Genomic DNA, 19,134 nt, shown 5'->3' with positions numbered 1-19,134 from the left:
CTGAAGTCTTTAGACCTTGCTGAAGAGGGAGGTGGTGGTAGGAGAGATGAAAAGAATGCATGTAAACTGCTAAGTGCCTAGATTGTCGGGAATGTGTGGGAAGTACTTTATCATTCCAAATTTGTTTTTCTCAATTAATCAGTATCAGCCCTTCCTTTCAGGAAACAAAGACCTACTGGAAAAGAACAGAAAATACAAAATCAATCTAGGCTAGCAGTTTGTTTTTGCTGTGTGTTACCCTGCACTTAGGGATTTTGCTCCCTGACCTACATATAACAAATATGAAATGACCCAAACACATTCTTCCTTTTTTTTTCTTCACATTCTCTCTTCTTGATCAAGAGTGAGTTACTCGGTGTTGACTCTGAGAAGAAGCCTGTTTTCTTTGAATGGGATGAAAAATATTTTTATTCTTCAGACCTCTAAATTGTGAGGGCTCCTATGAGAGCATCCTTCCTTCCCTTGCCACCTTCCAAAGTCCGATAGTTCTTTGCGCCTGACTTGCTCATTCTGGTTTTCAGTCAAATTTTGTTTGTGTTTTTTTTAACTTTTTTTAATTTTGAGACTTTATTTATTTGAGAGAGAGAGAGAGAGAGAGCACGTGCACAAGCAGGGGGAGGGGCAGAGGGAGAAGCAGACTCCCCACTGAGCAGGGAGCCCGGGCTCTATCCCAGGACCCTGGGATCACAACCTGAGCCAAAGGCAGACGCTTAATCGACTGAGCCACTCAGGCGCTCCCAAATTTTGTATTTGTACTTTGTTTTCTCAGATTGATCCAGCGTCAACCCTTCTTTTCTGGGAACATGCTTATAACTCAAAAGAACATAAAACCTGCCTCTCAGCATCAGGCTAATAATCCTTCCAGCTTGTGTTTATTTAGGACCATAACACTAGGAGAATTTTTTTTTTTAAAGATTTTATTTATTTATTTATTTGACAGAGAGAGAGACAGCCAGCGAGAGAGGGAACACAAGCAGGGGGAGTGGGAGAGGAAGAAGCAGGCTCATAGCGGAGGAGCCTGATGTGGGGCTCGATCCCAGAACTCTGGGATCATGCCCTGAGCTGAAGGCAGACGCTTAACGACTGCGCCACCCAGGCGCCCCAACACTAGGAGAATTTTGTAAGAAACCATGGTATGAATCTCAAAAAGACTGAGCAAAACACATGGATCTTAGGGTTCATCTGGTCTAATGCCCTCATTTTCCAGACGAGAGTCGAGAGCTGCAGGAAAAGTATGAGACCTGCTTCCAGCCAGTCAGAGGACCCTGTAACCTAAATCCTCAGATGATGTTTTCTCCCCTGATGCTGCCTACTTGCAGTGCTCCTGATAACCTGTGTGTCTCTCACCCACGAATTTATCTCCACTCTTCTCAAATGCATTCATAGTTTCTTACATCTTGGCCATGCTGCATTGTCAGGATGTATATTCACAACCACAGCAAAAACTACCATTAGCCAAAATGGCACCAGTACAAACTCTATTAGCTGCTTCGGTCTATGACCTGCATAAAATTTTTAAAAATTTAAAATGGAAATAACTTTATATTCTTATAGTTATATGATAAAAAGTTGGTTACCATATGGTTATATTTAAAAACACCTTATTCCTGGGATGGCCGGCTGACTCAGCTGGTAGAGCATGTGACTCTTAATCTCAGGGTCATGAATTCAAGCCCCACATTGGGCATAGAGCCTACTTTAAAAAAAATTAAAAATTAAAAAATAATAAAACATTAGGGAGTACCTGGCTGGCTCAGTCATGCAACTCTTTTTTTTTTTTTTTTAAAGATTTTATTTATTATTTATTCGACAGAGAGAGGCAGCCAGTGAGAGAGGGAACACAAGCAGGGGGAGTGGGAGAGGAAGAAGCAGGCTCATAGCAGAAGAGCCTGATGTGGGACTCGATCCCGTAACGCCGGGATCACGCCCTGAGCCGAAGGCAGACGCTTAACCGCTGTGCCACCCAGGCGCCCCTCAGTCATGCAACTCTTGGTCTCAGGGCTGTAAGTTTGAGCCCGACATTAGGTTTAGATATTACTTTAAAATAAAATCTTAAAAAGAAAAATCTTATTCCTACTAACCATTGTTAAAATATTAGGGTATATCCTTTCAGACATTCTGGAGTACAAAAAGTGACACATATTCCTTCCCCCCCAAATTCAAACATTACAAATATGTATAAAGCACAAAGTGAAAATACTCCTCGTTTTAACTCCAGCCCTGTGGAGGGCAAAATTCTTAGCTGGCCCCCAAGATTTCCTGTCTCCTTGGTGTGCACGTCCCTGACGTGCACGAATGGTGAATAGGAGAGATTTTACTCACGATAGTCAACCTCACCATAGATGATCTGAGTTGGACCCAATCACACGAGTCCTCTAAAATCAGAGTTTTCTCTGGCTGGTGGCAGAAGAAGAAATGAGAAATCTGCAGGATGAGAAGGATTAGGTACACCTGATAGAAGGGACCGCCTGACAAAGAACGCAGACAGCTTCTGGGAACTAACAGCAAGCAGCCCTCACTGACCCGCAGCAAGGAAATGGAACCGCCATTTCACAACTACAAGGAAAAGAATTCTGCCAGTAATGATTCTGGTCGCCAATTCCCATGGGGGGAGGGGGTGGGGTATAGTTTCCTCACACCACCAAGCAATTCTCAGACACCAGCTGGGGATCTGTCCTACAATTCAATTCAATTCTTTTTTTTTCCTTCAGATTTTTATTTATTTATTTATTTTTAAGTAATCTCTCTACCCAACATAGGGCTTGAACATGCAACCCTGAGATCAAGAGTTACACGCTGTGGGCACGTGGGTGGCTCAGTGGGTTAAGCACCTGACTTTTGGTTTTGGCTCAGGTCATGATCGCAAGGTTGTGAGATGGAGCCCCACACGGGGCTCCGTGCTCAGTGTGGGGTCTGCTTCAGATTCTCTCTCCCTCTCTCTCACTCTCTCCCTGTCTCTCAAATAAATAAATACAATTATATATTAAAAAAAAATAGTTGTGTGCTCCACTGACGCAGCCAGCCAGGCGTCCCACCCACTTTTTTTAAAGTAAGCTCTATGCCCAGTGTGGGGCTTGAACTCACAACCCTGAGATCAAGAGTCTTATGCTCCGCAGACTGAGCCAGCCAGGCACCCCTCAACTCAATTCTGACACAATATATATATTGTGTATATATTATACCCTAAGTAGCATCAGATCCCACAGATTAGGGCCCCATTTTGAGATGCCAGTCCCAAGTCCAGGTTACCACCTCTGCTTCTGACCCATGATTATAGATTGGAGGTTCCAACAATCCCCACCCCCTCTTTGGGTTCAATCAATTTGCTAGAGGGGTTCACAAAACTCAGGGACACATATTAAAGGATTAGCAGTTTATTATAGAAGGATATAACTCAGGAAGAACTAGATGGAGGAGATGCCCAGGACGAGGTATAGAGAAAGGAGGTGGGGCTTCCATACTCTCTTCAGGTGCACCACTCTCCCCAAATTAACATGACCCGGGCCACTCTGAAACCTGTCCTAGGTTTTTATGTAGGCCTCATTACATAGGCACAACTGATTAAATCCTTGGCCACTGGTGATTGTTTCAACCTCCAGCCCCTCTCCCTTCTCCGAAGGTCAAGGTAGGGGTGGTGGGACTAAAAGTCCCAACCCTCCAAACACGTGGTTAGTTCTCTTGGCAACCAGCCCCTACCCAGAAGTGGGGGGAGGGGTCTCCAAAGTTACCTCATTAACATAGCAAAAAACATCCTCACCGCTCTCGTCACTTAGGAAATTCCAAGGGTTTTGGGAGCTCTGTGATAGAAATGCGATGGAGACCAAATATGTATTTCTCACTGTAAATCACAGTATCACAGCCAGCTTGAATGAGCTTGGAAGAGAATTCCACATGAGATCTCCACCTGGCTGACAATTTGATTTCAGCCTTGTGATTCCCTGTACAGGGAACCAAGGCACCCTGTGCCTGACTTGTAACCTATAGAAACCATAAAATAATGCACTAGGTGTTAGTTTCTGTCCCTGAGTTTGGTGATTTGTTACACGGTGATAGAAAACTAGTAAAACCCCAATCCCACTTCTCAGGAGGTAATCACCTAATACATTTTGGAGAAACTCTTCCGGATATTTTGTGTTTTATACAAGTCTCTATTTAAAGGGATCACTGCTATTATTGTAAATTGTTTTCTTCATTTAATATACTGGCAGCATCTTCCCATGTAGCACTTGTGTATTTTTTTTTTTAAAGATTTTATTTGTTTATGTGACAGAGATAGAGACAGCCAGCGAGAGAGGGAACACAAGCAGGGGGAGTGGGAGAGGAAGAAGCAGGCTCCCAGCAGAGGAGCCTGATGTGGGGCTCGATCCCAGAACGCCGGGATCACGCCCTGAGCCGAAGGCAGACGCTTTAACGACTGCGCTACCCAGGCGCCCCGCACTTGTGTATTTTTTACAGGACAAATCTGTAGAAACTTCATCACAAGGTACGCTACTTAAAATTTTAGAAAAGTCTTCCAAATTGCCTTCAAAAAAAAAAAAAGACTGCATTGATTCTCAGTCTTACCAAAAAGTATGAGTCCCTACTTCCCCATGTTCTCTCCCTTACCATATATTCTCAGTCTTTTGATAACTTTCCTTGCCCATTGGTACTTCTTTCTTTTCTTTTCTTTTTTTTTTTTTTTTGGTATTTCCTTTATAATCAACAAATTTAGAGTCAAGTAACAATCCACCATTGTAGTCTCCCTTTGTTTATTAAGCATTATCAAAACAGTCTAGGAATATAACTTAATACTGATCTTTGTACTTACATGCACACAAACTAGGACAAAATTACTGAAATTGGGCTTACTTGCTGATTAAGCAGGTGTTGCTTCTAGATATAAATAGCTATTTTGGAAGAGTCTCAAAAAGAGTCTCCTGAGTTTGGCAGAATATCTTCTCAAATCCATTTGTATTAAGCTTTGTTTTTTACCTCAGAGACCCAAAAAATATTTTTTTAAATCTCTAACGTTGCTTACTTGAATTATTTTTAGTCCAAAAAGCATGGTCCCCCAAAACTTGGAAGCAACTAAGGTGTCCTTCAGACAGCGAATGGGTAAATAAATTGTGCTACATTCAGACAATGAAATATAATTTCCCTAAAAAGAAAAGAGCTATCAAGCCATGAAAGAACATGGAAGAAACTTAAATTCACGTTATTAAGTGGAAGAAGCCAATCTGAAAAGGCTAAAGACTGTATGGTTTTAACGATGACATTCTGGAAAAGGCAAAACCAGGGAGGCTGTAAAAAAAATCAGAGTTTGCCAGGGGTTGGGAGGAAGGAAGAATGAATAGGCAAAGCGGAGAACATTTTTAGGGAAGAGAAACTACTCTGGAGGATACCAGCATGGTTGATATATGTCATTATACATTTGTCCAAACCCATGGAATGTATTAACACCAAGAATGAACCCTAATTAGACTATGGACTTTGGGTGATGATGATATGTCAATGTAGGCTCATCAGTTGTAACAAAGGTACCATTCTGGTGGGGAGGTGCTGATGTGGGGGGAAGCTGTGCGTGGGAGGGGATCATATACGGGAAATCTCTGTACCTTCTGCTCGATTTTACTGTGAACCTAAAACAACAATAACAACTGCTAAAAAAAAAAAAAAGTCCTTAAAAATAAGCATGGTCACATCACCAACCGAAGATGACACATCCGTCATGATGAACTGTGTGCGAACCTTAATATAATCCAGTAGGGAGTCCAAACGGGCAAACCCTGTATTGTCAGACAGTCCTTCCTGGGCCTGTTTGTCAATGCTGGGTAAGAGAGTCAAGGATACAAAGCAATCATAAAAAAGAAAATCGTTTTGTAATAGGAGAGTCTGACTCTAAAAATAGCCACCTATATAACTAATTATGGTGTGTGTAGAGTAAAAGAAGTTCGGGTCCCTGAGGATGGTGTGAGGACTTACCCATTCCCTGGAGGCTCTACCTTCTCCAGTCTCTGTAGACCATCATCCTGTGTTGATTTGCTTCTAGCGGTGAAACAGCCTTCTGTAAGAAAAGTATTGTTTGGGGGAGGGGGGATGTATTGTTTCAGTATGTGCAGTGTCAAGTGCTTCCATTTGCTCTCACTGAAATCTTTACACAGTGCTTGGGGTCACTTATAAATCCCCAAAAGACAACATGGGAATAACCATAAGCCAGAACAAAGCAACCCATTCATGTTGAGATTAGTTATTTCATGCAGACATTTGCATTTCAATAATCTGTGCTTTACATCGTGTTGTGATAAGACCATGTTCTGATTCTCCACCTACCAGCTGTGCGTTCTATCTGATGGAAATGTTTCCTCTTCTAGTCAGGCATTATAGAAGAAACTCTGGGGGCGCCTGGGTGGCACAGCGGTTAAGCATCTGCCTTCGGCTCAGGGCGTGATCCTGGCGTTATGGGATCAAGCCCCACATCAGGCTCCTCTGCTGTGAGCCTGCTTCTTCCTCTCCCACTCCCCCTGCTTGTGTTCCCTCTCTCGCTGGCTGTCTCTATCTCTGTCGAAAAAATAAATAAAATCTTTAAAAAAAAAAAAAAAGAAGAAACTCTGTAGCTTTAAGAGTTTAACCTTGGACTTCAATTTTTTTTTTCAACAAATTAAGGCAAAAATTGCCTTTACATAGAAATCAGTGAGTGTGATTTAGTAGTGTTTTACAATCTCTAATCCCGTCCATTAGAACCTCTTAAGTGATGTGACCACAGTAGGAGACCCGACTTTCGTATCTTGTTTGCAATTTTCAGCTTGACTTTGTATACCTTTTCTATACCACTGTATGTACATTTTAGTTGTTTTTCAATTCAGTAATCTATCTTTTTACTTCTAAAAGGAGCCCCCAGCTCTTAACCTCAGAGGTCCAAATCCATGCTTACTTAGATAACTGCAAAAAATAATTTAAGAACAGCTAAATGTGCAAAGAGTTGTGGGAGTTTGGGGGGGGTTATTTTTTTGCTTTTTTAGAGAGAGTGAGACAGAGGAGCCAGTCAGATTTAACTAGGACTAGGGGCTCCCCTAGGCCCTGTTGGGAGCAGACACCATCCTCAGACACTGTTGCCCTGAGGAATTTATAATCTAAGGAAGAGATGGTCCTATCAGAAGTACTTTCAATGTGGCAAATGATCTCAAGCATCGCAAAAGGTGATGGAGAAGCACAGAAGGGTACTCTTAGCTCAGTCTGGGGAATTCAGGAAAGACCGCTAGAGGCTTTGTTACTTTCATTTCACAGGTATAAACGCTGAAGCTTATGCACCCTGCCCAAGACCACAGAGACCTGATTCAGTCCCACATCTCTCCATCCCCAATGCCGTGCTCTTCCCACTCCTCAGGCTTCCTCCCTGCAGCACAGCACTTGGCTCATTTCTCCTGTTTAGCACTGACTTTGTCCTGACATGTATTATATGCAACGCTTCCCCTAATTTTAGGACAGTATGTAATTTTGCTTAAATACTGTTTCATCATGATGACATATGTCAAAAACGATTTAGAAAATTATTATCATTTTAGTAACATTATCTATGTGACTCTAAAAAGATTGTCAGCTCCTTCTCTAAGACCACTGAGCAATAATGCTTAAAAAATCGTTATCAGTTTTCTTATTTATAAACTGGGTATTATAACAGTGCGAACCCTTAGGGTAACCAAAAGGATTAATTGAATTAACATGCATAAAACATTTAGAACAGTTCTGGGATAGGTCTGAGCTTAGTAAGTGCTGTGATTGCTGAATGAAGGGATGATCGATGAAGGGATTGGGGGGATAGATGAAGGAGTAGGGACATGTCATTGTTCTCAACGAGCTCCCTCAGCCCTTACCACCTTCTACTTGTTTCTAAGTCAAACTCAAGTTATGGGTGCAATCAGCTCCTTTTTTTTAGGTCACATGAAAATGTTATTCTCTATTCTAAGCAGATATCCAGACAGAGATGTCTAGGGATGTTCCCTGCCCTCACCAGGGCTGGGGTCAACCTGTCACTCCAAGGCAAACCTAAAAAAATTGAACAAGAGGGGCACCTGGCTTTGGAAGAGCATGAAACTCTTGATCTGAGGGTCATGAATTCAAGCCCCATGATGGGCGTGGCGCTTACTTTAAAAAAAAAAAAGAAAGAAAGAAATCAAGCAAGAAAACATAGTGCAAGTCAAGATCTAACAAGAAAAAGACCAGGACACATTAGGAGGGCTACTGGAAAACATAAGAATTTTGGAATGATTTGTAATACTAAAGAAAGGTTTTTTTGGTTTTTTTAAAGATTTTGTTTATTTGACAGAGATAGAGACAGCCAGCGAGAGAGGGAACACAAGCAGGGGGCGTGGGAGAGGAAGAACCAGGCTCATAGCAGAGGAGCCTGATGTGGGGCTCGATCCCATAATGCCAGGATCACGCCCTGAGCCGAAGGCAGATGCTTAACCGCTGTGCCACCCAGGCGCCCCCTAAAGAAAGGTTTTTTATGGTTGATTGGTTAATTCTCAAACTGGATATAGCATATATGTGTCAGTGGAAGAAATTTACTTAAGGAGAAGCAGATTGCAGTCCCAGATTTCCTCTTCATTCATTCATTCATTCATTCATTCATTCATTCATTCAACAAATGTTTATTGACCATGTATTATGTGTCAGACACCAGATGTCATGGTAAAAAAAAAAAAATCAGACAAGATTTTTGTGCTCATGGAATTTAGATTCTAGTAGAGGAGGCAATGCTGAAATGGTAGCCAAATGAGTAAGATAATTACATGTTGCAATAAGCCTTAAGAAGGAAACAAAGAAGGGGCTATAACAGGGAACTTTTGTAGACGTGATGGAGAGGATCCCTCTGAGAATGCAGTGTAGGAAATGACACCTGAGTGAGGAGGTGAGCCAGCCGTGCTTGAGTGAGTCCTCTCCTTTGCTCATCTTAGGAACTCCTCTAGCCGTCTGTGCCATACAAAATGTTGTGTGAGCAAAATATTCCTGTACTATTGCTTCATTTCATGATTAACCAAGATAAAATGCATTTCTTCCAGTTTCATAGCATCCTGTCTTCTAATTCCAATTAAGCATTCTGACCCTGAAGGCCCCCAGGTTCCATTCTGGAGCTGCATGTTTTTATGTTCTTCCACACTCCCGTCACAAGGTGGACTTGGCCACATCTAAAGAGGGTTTCTGCTGACAACTTTTGCTTCAGGTTAGGAATCTAATAATAGATTCCTTCTGCTGGCCGGCTCTCATTTGCTTCACTTGATTGCTAACATTTAGTGTCAGAATAAAATATTTTCAACCATAGGAAGACTTTGATGGAAGGCAATTTAATTTGGGGGCACCTGGGTGGCTCAGTTAGTTAAGCATCTGCCTTCAGCTCAGGTCATGATCCCAGGGTCTTGGGACAGAGTCCCACGCTGGGCTCCCTGCTCAGTAGGGAGCCTGCTTCTCCCTCTCCCTCTGCCTGCTGCTTCCCTTGCTTGTGCTCTCTCTCTCTCTCTGTCAAATGAATAAATAAAATCTTAACAAGAAAAAAAAAAAGAAAATGTTTACATTAAACATTGATGAGTTTGTTCAGAGTGGAACAATAGAACGACTATAGTAAAATCATATATATTAAGTAATTATTATAAGGAAATGATAATGCCACCATACAGTATTTGCAAAGTCCATTATAACCATTTAATTCTTTTTAACCACTACAATCTTGGACAGTATAATTATTCCTGTCTTATAAGTATAATGATTGAGATAGGCAAGGTTTAAAAGCCATTTCTAATGTGCCAAAATACATGGATTCTATTACATAATAATTTAATAGGTTTTTTTAATATTTAAAATGTGTCTCTTGTAAATAGCATATACTCGGGTCTTGGTTTTTGGTGTTTTCTTTTTTTTAATCCATTCTGACAAACTCTGCTTATTAATTGGAGCGTTTAGTCCATCAACATTTAATGTGATTACAGAAAAAGTTGGATTTAGGTCTATCATTTTACTATTTGTATTCCTTGTCCCATCTGCTTTTTGCTCCTCTTCTCCTTTTGGATTATTTAAAAATTCTTTAAAAATTTCACTTTATCTAATGGCTTTTTAACACTATCTCTTTGCATTATGTTTTTAGTGTTTGCTCTAGGGGTTACAATAGACATACCTAACTTTTCACAGTCCATACAGAGTTAATATCAGTTTTTTTACAGCGTAGAAGCTTTGCAACACCATAGGCCCATTCACCCCAAACCTGTTCTTTAAGATATAATTGCTACATGCACTCAATCCACATACGTTATGAACCCTGTAAGACATGTTAAAATTTTTGCTTTAAGTAGTTTTATGTATTTTAAAGAAATTAGGAGAAAAGGCAGTCTTTTATATTAACCTAGATATTTGTCATTTACATTTTATTTCTTGCTGAAGATTTGAGTTTCCATTTGGTATTATTTCTCTTCAGCCTGAACAATATCCTATAGCATTTCTCATAGTGCAGATATGCTGGCAACAAATTCTCTTAGTATGTATATTTCTTTGCTGCTGAGTAGTTTTCTATTGTATGGATATACTGTAATTTGTTTATCCAAATTGTTGATGGACACTTGGCTTGTTTCAGTTTTTGGTGATTACAGATAAAGCTGCTATGAGTATTTGGCCCCAAGTCTGTTTATGGATATGTGCTTTCATTTCTCTTGGGTAAGCACCTAGTAAGTGGAAAGGATGGTCATATGATAAATGCATGTTTAACTTTTTAAGAGTTAAAAACAGCTGCCAAACTGTTTTTCTAAGAGAATGTACCATTTCACATGCTCACCAGCTGTGTGAGAGTCCCAAATGCCTGCCAAAAGTTGGTATTTTCAGTCTTTTAAATTTTAGCCATTTTGGTGGGTATGTAGTGGAATCTCATTAGATGATTTTATCGCCTTCATTCATAAAGGATATTTTCACTAGATACAGAATTCTGGGTTGACAGGTTTGATTATTTTTTTCTTTCAGAACTTGAAGATGATGTTCCTCTACCTCCTTGCCTCCATCCTTCCGACAAGATATCCACAGGCATTTCGGTTGTTGCTCCCTTATATGTGTTCCCCTGTCTTTCTCTGAGCACTTTCAGTTTGTTTGCTTTTTTTTACAAGATTTATTTATTTATTTATTTATTTGGGGGAAGGGGCAGAGGGAGAGGGAGAGACAGAATCTCTAGCAGACTCCCCACTGAGTGCAGAGCTCAATGTGGGGGTCAGTCTCATGGCCCTGAGATCATGACCTGAACCAGAATCAAGAGTCAGACGCTTAACCAACGGAGCCACCCAGGCTCCCCTAAAAAATGTTTCTAAAGCAACAACACCAACTACAAAAAGCAGATGGTACTAGAAAAACAGAGATAACATCACAACAATTTAAAAGATACTATACTAATTTTTTTTAAAAAGGATGCAGGACATTTAATCTTAGAAAGTTCAAGGATGTGACAGGGCTTTAGAATTAGGGGTGATGTAGCGTTATGGGATCGAGCCCCACATCAGGCTCCTCCGCTATGAGCCTGCTTCTTCCTCTCCCACTCCCCCTGCTTGTGTTCCCTCTCTCGCTGGCTGTCTGCCCTCTATCTCTGTCGAATAAATAAATAAAATCTTTAAAAAAAAAAAAGAATTAGGGGTGATGGCTTATGCTGCTTTAATTTTGAGAAATCCTAGTTAAATAAAAACTGTTTTCTTTAACATTTTTAACTTCACAGTTATTCAAAACATGGCATCTTTAAGATTCCAGAAAAGGGCCTATGAGAAAAACTAATAAGCAAAACTAAAATGCAGGGATGTTAAATACAGAGCTGAAAGCAAGGTAATTGTGGCATTTTCTTGGAAAAGAAACTTCAGTCTGACTAGATTCCAGTTAATGAGGACTCTCAAATAAGAAAAAATAAAGCAACAAGCAACAATTAAGATTTATTGAATGCTTACCAAGTGCCAAGGCACTGGGTTAAGTAGCTTACATTGATTGATTGATTTAATCTTCACCACAATCCTCTGGGGCAGATACTATTTATTATCATCTGCACTTTATAGATATGAAATCTGAGGCTTCAAGAGGTTAGCTCACTTGCCAAACATCCCCTTGCTAGCAGTGGGAGAGCCAACAGGGATTTGAGTGGAGGCTTTCTGACTTCAGAGCTACCTCACTCTGAAAGTGCTATACATTATAGACAGTGGGTAAACACAAACCACCCCCTGACAACTACTGTTCTAACTTGGTGAAAAAACCATTTTCTTATCTAATTTTCACAGCAGTGTTATGGGGTAGGTATTATCATTTTCTTTTTTATCGATGAGAGAGCCAAAGCTTAAAGAAACCAAATACCTTGCCCAGAGTCACACATTCAGTAAGTGATGGATACCAGATTGGGACCCACGTCTGTTTGTCTCTGAAGCCCCACCATTTCACACAGGTTCCTTGGGGGCCTCAGTGAATACCAAACAGTTTTATCTCACTCTCTGCTCCTGTCTGCAGAGGGGCAAACTCTTCCTCCCACCTTCTTTTCTGAGGCAGTCACCCAAAACATCTCCCCCTCTGTGGTGTCCTTCACTGGCTGATTCCGGCAGTTCCTAACCAACCAAGGTAAGAGTGGACTCTGAGAAGCTTTCCCTGCTGCTGTCCACCTCCCCTCCCCCAGTCTGAGTCCTTCATGAGTGCTCAGGGACTCAGTCCCTCGTGAGTGCTTTTCCTGGTTCTAGCATTCACACTCCCCTGGAGTCAACTCTGTTAGTGTCCCCTTTCCCTTCCTGTCCAGGGCTCTCCCACATACACTGTCTGACAGTGACTGGCTTTTTAATCTCCTCAGTGTCTAGCTAAGTGCCTGGCACACAGTTTATGCTCAGTGAATGCTTGATGGATGGATGAATAAAAACTGACCTCTGAAGTCCTCTACAATTACCAACATATAATGAATGCCATAATTCAAAAGTCCCTGCCACTTACAGAACACACACAGTGTATGTCATATGTATTGGTGAATGTATATAGTCCTAATATTTAAATGAAATGGACCAAATAGTACTCATTAGGATGAATAATGACATGTGTAAATTTCTCTATATTTTGAACAGATTTTTCTTGTTTCTTAAGAGTAATGATTATTTTCTAATCATAATGAGCCTTAACATTTGAAAAATAGTCTGCATCTGCAGATACATTATTTCATTTAATCCTTAAGATCACTTCTGTGAAATAGGTATTATTAGATAATGTATGATAGCATAATGAGCTCAAGGGTGATATATTCAAGATCATATAACTAATAAATAAAATTGCTAGGAATAGACTCCAGCTCTTGAGTCCAGTGTTCTTTCCACTACGTTATCTATGAAGACATAGACATACTGAAAGTGAATATTGCCTATAAAATGCAGATTCACAAAAAATAGTGAGTGAGGGAAGATTATCCTTTCTTTCATACTGAATGAGAGAGCGTTTACTCTGGTGGGCACTGGTCTTAGAATCATGAGAACAGTCGTAGAAATATCTTTAGTTAATTTTCCTAGCATGGTCTTCAGACTGTCTTTAAACTGATAAAAAAAAAGAAGTAACATTTCACGGTATAACATCTGTACAATGTTTCACCACGTACATGTATTAGCTATTCCAAAATTTTTACAAATAAAAAGATTCTAATAAGTTTATATTCTTTACTGAGTCAAGTTAGTGTCATGACGCATACCAACTGAGGGCAGGTGTTCTCCAAAAAGCCTCTAGAAACACCATCTTTACTAGATAGATAATTGAATGCCCCCATATCTTTTCACGTCGTTGCATATTAGAATTGTGAGGTAAGTACTAAATACAAATAACGAACAGACTCATGTTACAGATGGACTGAGAAGCCAAGAACTGCTGGCTACCACACATCTGTAAGCAGCAGATCAAGGACTGAATCCCTGATTTTCTGACTCCAAAGCCACTGCTATTTTAATTTTCTAGGCTGCCTAGACCTGCTGGTCAAAGTTACAACTAGCATTCTGGTCAGATTACCGGGTTTCCAATATTGCTTTGCTGGGCCCTAAAATACTCATGAGATCTGCAGGATCAAGAAGCAATGTGATATATTGTATTTCATCATTTTGTGCAAAAAAGTGAAACGTTTAAAAAGAATACATGTCTGCATTTGCTTATTATGCATACACTATCAGTTCCCTACAAGTTCCCCATCTGTAAAATGTTGGTGATGGGATTTCATTAAATATCGCAAATATTAGAACAGCACCTGGCACACAGAAGTACCATTTTATTTGGATTCTCAATCCAAATAATTCCTTGGCTTAATCATATTCTAAAATACCCCTTTAAAGATCATTTTCAGGGGCGCCTGGGTGGCTCAGTCGGTTAATCGTCTGCCTTTGGCTCAGGTCATGATCCCAGGGTCCTGGGATCAAGCCCCAGGTTGGGCTCCCTGCTTACTGGGGAATCTGCTTCTCCCCCTCCTTCTGCCTGCCGCACCCCCCCCCCCCGCGCTTGTGCTCCCTCTCTGTCTCTCTGTAAAAGAAATAAATAAAATCTTAAAAAAAAAAAAAAGATCATTTTCAATTGGCACAGGCAAGATGAAAACGCGGCAAGCCACAGCAAAATGTAATTACTTAAAGCTGCTTTAAATTAGGTCCAATAGAGTGATTAGCCAATACTGAAAGATGTTTGGTGAACCACAATTACAGATAACAAAGAACTATTGCAGTTCACCCTTTTACTAAGTTAATAACTAAAACCTCCCCCCCCCCCCGCACCCGGCAAAAGGGGTCATGCAGATGTTTACTACAATGCATTTTAACAGTTTGCTACTCTAAATGGTATGAACAACTTTAAGGGAAATCTTAAACAAAACACGACCTTAGAATACAACCCCAAAATACATTTACAAGTCTCAACAATGTTACTGTTACCATTTTAATTTTAAGTTAGTAAAATGCATACCGTATCTGCTGTAAAGTCGTGGGGAGAAAAACTGCATTAGGATTATGTTCAAAGCACAGGAGCGAGGGAAAGGGGCTTTTTAAAAACAGAGTATTTGCCTCAGTAGCCTCTCAGAGGCCACGCCAAGGTGACGAAAACCGACCCCCACCCTGAGCCACGTGGGGTTTTCTGTCTCCTCCCGCGCCGTTTCTTCCGCAGTCAGAGGAACCAAGAAAGTGACCTCAAAGTGGGGGCGTGTCCGGGGGCGGGCCGGGGTGGCCCTGGTGCTGCGGAGACTCGAACCCGCGGGTCCCGGCCCGCCTAGAGGTTCCCCGTCATAACTAGCGTGGGTCGCTCGGCCCCGGGAGCGGGCGCCGGGGAAAGGCGGCCCGGTGTCCTTCTTGCCGCCGGGGAGCTCGGCGTACTACCGGCGCCCCCCCAGTCCCCCTTCCTCTGAATCTGGGTGCGCCCGGAGCCGCGCGCGACTTCCCCGGGACTCGCGGTCCCGTTGTGCTGTAGCCCGGACCAAGACCAGAAGGGGATCTCTGCCCTCTGAGAAAAGTCTGTGGCTAGTATCTAAATCTAATTCACAATAATGGCTCGAGACACCCCCGCCCCTCAAAGGTCTGGGCCATTATCGCACCATGAATAAGAGCATCTAGTCAGTGATGCCCAGTAGGTTACTTAGATATATATCAAGGAATTATGTACAATTTTGCTTTTCCTTAGCTTCTATTTTTAAAAAGGATTCTCCATTAGGTATTTGTAAATGCCTTGTATACTTTATATACTCATCTGCAATCACAGGACCTTGGATAAAACTTGCCTACAATCTGGGATGGCTTTGGAGTCCTACTTCTTTAATTTTCCTTTCTCTTCTGGGCATAATAATCCAAGTCTGGCTGTCTTTATTTGCTTCTGGAACACTGTTGGGCCATTTTGTTACTTTATTTGGAATATTGGATTATTTTTTTCACCCACTGTCCAGAAGAGCTGTAAGGAGGAAGTACTAGAAAAATTAAAAGGTGAGATTTGAATCAGGAGTTGTAGTTTTTATAAACTCCTTTGGAAATCTTTGTGCACATCTGTTAAAGAATTCCAGTGTCCAGCGTAGTGCTGAATATGCACACATATCTATAAAAATTAGTTAGAATTATAGTAGGTCCCTATTTTCAAATAGTCATTCAACTGAGAGTACACATATCTTGGATTATTACAATTTTAGGATTGTATAAAAGTACTTGAGTTTGCAATGTTACATTTTAATGAATTGTGCAGATTTCACATAGATCACTTTTCTCAACTTTCACTTTATTAAATGGAAATCATCTTTGATACTTTTCCCTCTTACCAACAACCACTTTCATTTTGACTCTTCTTAGATGTTAACTACAATTTTGGATTCCATGTAAAGCTTTCAAGTACTCAACTTTTAGTCTTTTTAGTCTTTAGTCTTCCCTCATGTCACTAACCATTTCTTTACATTTTCAGAAATTTGCTATTCCTGTTAAAATATTTATATGACCCAGTATTATCTCCAATAATGTTCAAACCTAAACCATTTGAGGTTTGCTCAAGAAGGCATGGAAAATAATCTAGTGTGGCATCCTAATCTTAATCTGACATAACACAGTGTGCAGTTCATATTACTATGATGTACAAATATGACTGATTGTGGGAATGTTTCAAATAGAATAGTCATTAATATTTCCAAGGAAATAGACAAGAGCAGAGGTATTTGCATTGTTCTATTGGTAGTGACCGATTTTAATTGGTATTTCTTACATTTTTATTATATTGCAAACATTGACTAGCGTATCAAGATTTTATTCCACATGTATATGACTGTGTAAGGGCACTAGGAAAAGGCAATGTGAAAAAAGAATTTATGAAGTGAAAGAAGCTAGAAATATAGACATAGAAAAGTCTTTTTTGCCAGAAAAAGATTAGTAATATGAATTTCTAGGGAAAGTTAAATATGACCTAGTTCTTTCATGAAAACTCTCTCAAAAAGAGAAGGCTAGAAACGTGCTAATGAAGAAATTTTAAAAAACGTATTTTTAGAAGTTTATATCTACAAAGCATAGTAAAACAAAAAGATACAGGAAGGCTATTCTGAAAGACTTATTTCATTTACAAAGAAGAAAAGGGATTTGGGTTCTGAGAAGTTAACTGAAAGCTAGGACTAGAACCATATTCTACAATTAAGTAAAAGGTAAGTAAGCACCATACAAGTTTGCCGTTAACTGCTTCCCAGTTGTTTTATATATGTTTTCCTCTTCCAATTTGATTGTGGGTTCCTCTCCGAAAGGAAGTATTTCTTTTGCACATGCTACAGAACTTCGCTTAGCACTGGACACATAGTAGGTTTCAAGCATTTGTTAATTGATTGGCTGGAGGAGTTGCAGTGATGTTCCACATATGGAAGAGACATATTGATATATTAACTAGCTCATTAAAAATAAAAGTTCTTGGGGTCCCTGGGTGGCTCAGTAGGTTAAGCTACGGCTTCCAGCCGGGGCGATGGTCCCAGGGAACTGGGATCAAGCCCCACGTAGGGCTCCCTGCTCAGTGGGGAAGTCGGCTTCTCCCCCTCCCCCTGTTCACACTCCCTTTCAAATGAATAAATAAAATCTTAAAAAAAAAAAAAAAAGTTCTTTCTTGGAAGGAGTATTTCTCAGTCTGCCCTGATTGCCAACCAAAAAGACCTCATCTGGTTTCGCCCTAGATTTATGCTAAAATTTAGTTAAATCAATAGGACAGAAAATGAATCCATTTATTTAGATGCGATAGGCCACTTTTTAGAAGCAGTGATTTCACAGCAAGAGTTGAGGATAGGAAATTGGGTGGATAAGCTTGTTAATGCTGTAGATCTTAGTTTCTACATGAGATCATGTGGAAATACTGAATTTGAAAAATTCTTTTTAGGTTTCTCATCCTAGCAATCAACTGAGTGTACACTGGGGAAAAAATGTATCACGAGAGTAGACGCACACAGGGTCTTTTTATAGCGTAATAAAACTAGAGTTAAAAGACAAACTGGGATTGAAATCTATTCTAAACTGAAAAACTAGACGTCTGGAGTACCAGATGGGGTGAATGTGTGATATGGGCTTCGATAAAACCAGCGGACTTTGAATGGAACAAGCCAAAGGGCCAGCCCAAGAGCATAATCATCCTGGTCACAGCCACCGAGCCGAAACCCTTACGGAATCTCGGGCTGTGAAGGCGGCCCTTGGCGTTGCCCTGAGTGCCGGGGCCTTGTGCAGCTCTCCAACCGGGACGGGATCTGAAGCCAGGGACGGAGGAGGAGCCAGCCCCGGGCGGACCTGCGACGAGCGGAGGAAGCGGCTCAAAGGGGCTGTCCCGGACCTTCGGGAGGACTAGGCTAAGAACTGGAGGTATATAGCCGAGGGAAAGCATACTCCAATCTCCACACCATCTTTACAGTTAATCCAGGAACCGTAGAGGGAAAACTCCGTACTTCCTCGCCGGGCCATCCCCTCGCCCCGCCACAACCCAGCTGGAGCTGAGAGTAATTCATACAAAGGAGGACTCGCCTCTGCCTTGGGGAATCCCAGGGACCGTCGTTAAACTCCCTCTAACCTAGAACCGAGGGTTCGCTCATCCCCGCCTCCCCACCCACTCGCTCTCGTCGTCATCGGGGTCGAGAAGAGCATGCGCGAGGTGGTGTGTGCTCTTCAGTGGGCTGATCGTACATCGCCCACGGTCCCCGAGAAGTAGGGGGAGGGGACGGCGATTGAACGGGTGCCTGATGGAGTTGGCGCGGGGTAAACTGGGAAAGTGGTGTCGTGTGCTGGCTCCGCCCTCTTCCCCGAGGGTGGGGGAGGACCGTATATAAGTGCCGTAGCCGCCTTGAACGTTCTTTTTCGCAACGGGTTTGCCGCCAGAACACAGGTGAGTGCCGGGTGTGGCTTCCGCGGGCCTGGCCTCTGAGCCGGCTGCGGCCCTCGCGTGCCTCTTTTAACTGCCGCGCCACCGAGCCACTTTACGATGTTCTTGACCCCGAATTTCGGGTTGTGAGTGGGTGGGAAGGTTCGAGGCCTTGTGCTTTTTTTAGGACCCCCTTCGCCTCGTGGTTGGTTTGAGGCCTGGCTTGGGTGCTGTGGCGGCCGCGTGCGAATTCCGCCGCACCTTCTGGCCTGCCGTGATAACAGCCGTTAAAGTCTCCAGACATCTGACCTATCAAAAAAAAAAAAA

At 41.6% G+C, this 19,134-nt stretch overlaps 1 protein-coding gene and 1 long non-coding RNA gene across 7 annotated transcripts in view; one reads left to right on the top strand and one right to left on the bottom strand.

Moving 5' to 3' along the window:
* Nucleotides 1–15,213, bottom strand: part of LOC103657394 — a 44,412-nt gene extending 29,199 nt beyond the window's left edge. For 3 of the 6 annotated variants that reach the window (XR_005838348.1, XR_005838349.1, XR_566823.2), the window contains exons 1-2: nt 14,935–15,213; nt 5,962–6,043 (exon numbers count right to left, since the gene is read on the bottom strand). This is a non-coding gene — a long non-coding RNA (uncharacterized LOC103657394). Of the gene's footprint in view, nt 1–2,322; nt 2,398–5,961; nt 6,044–14,934 lie in introns of all 6 variants that reach the window. The other 3 variants (XR_005838350.1, XR_005838351.1, XR_005838347.1) reach the window with 2 other exon arrangements.
* A 3,505-nt stretch (nt 15,214–18,718) lies between these two features.
* Nucleotides 18,719–19,134, top strand: part of EEF1A1 (eukaryotic translation elongation factor 1 alpha 1) — a 4,817-nt gene continuing 4,401 nt past the window's right edge. Inside the window, exon 1 of the mRNA XM_040643670.1 lies at nt 18,719–18,831. The gene's annotated coding sequence lies outside the window, so the exon portion shown is untranslated. The remainder of the gene's footprint in view (nt 18,832–19,134) is intronic.

This window comes from Ursus maritimus, unplaced genomic scaffold (genome assembly GCF_017311325.1).
Source record: "Ursus maritimus isolate PB19 unplaced genomic scaffold, ASM1731132v1 scaffold_29, whole genome shotgun sequence".
Classification (NCBI taxonomy): domain Eukaryota; kingdom Metazoa; phylum Chordata; class Mammalia; order Carnivora; family Ursidae; genus Ursus; species Ursus maritimus.
Note: the sequence above shows the minus strand (reverse complement) of the source record. Positions and strands in the feature narration are given on the sequence as shown.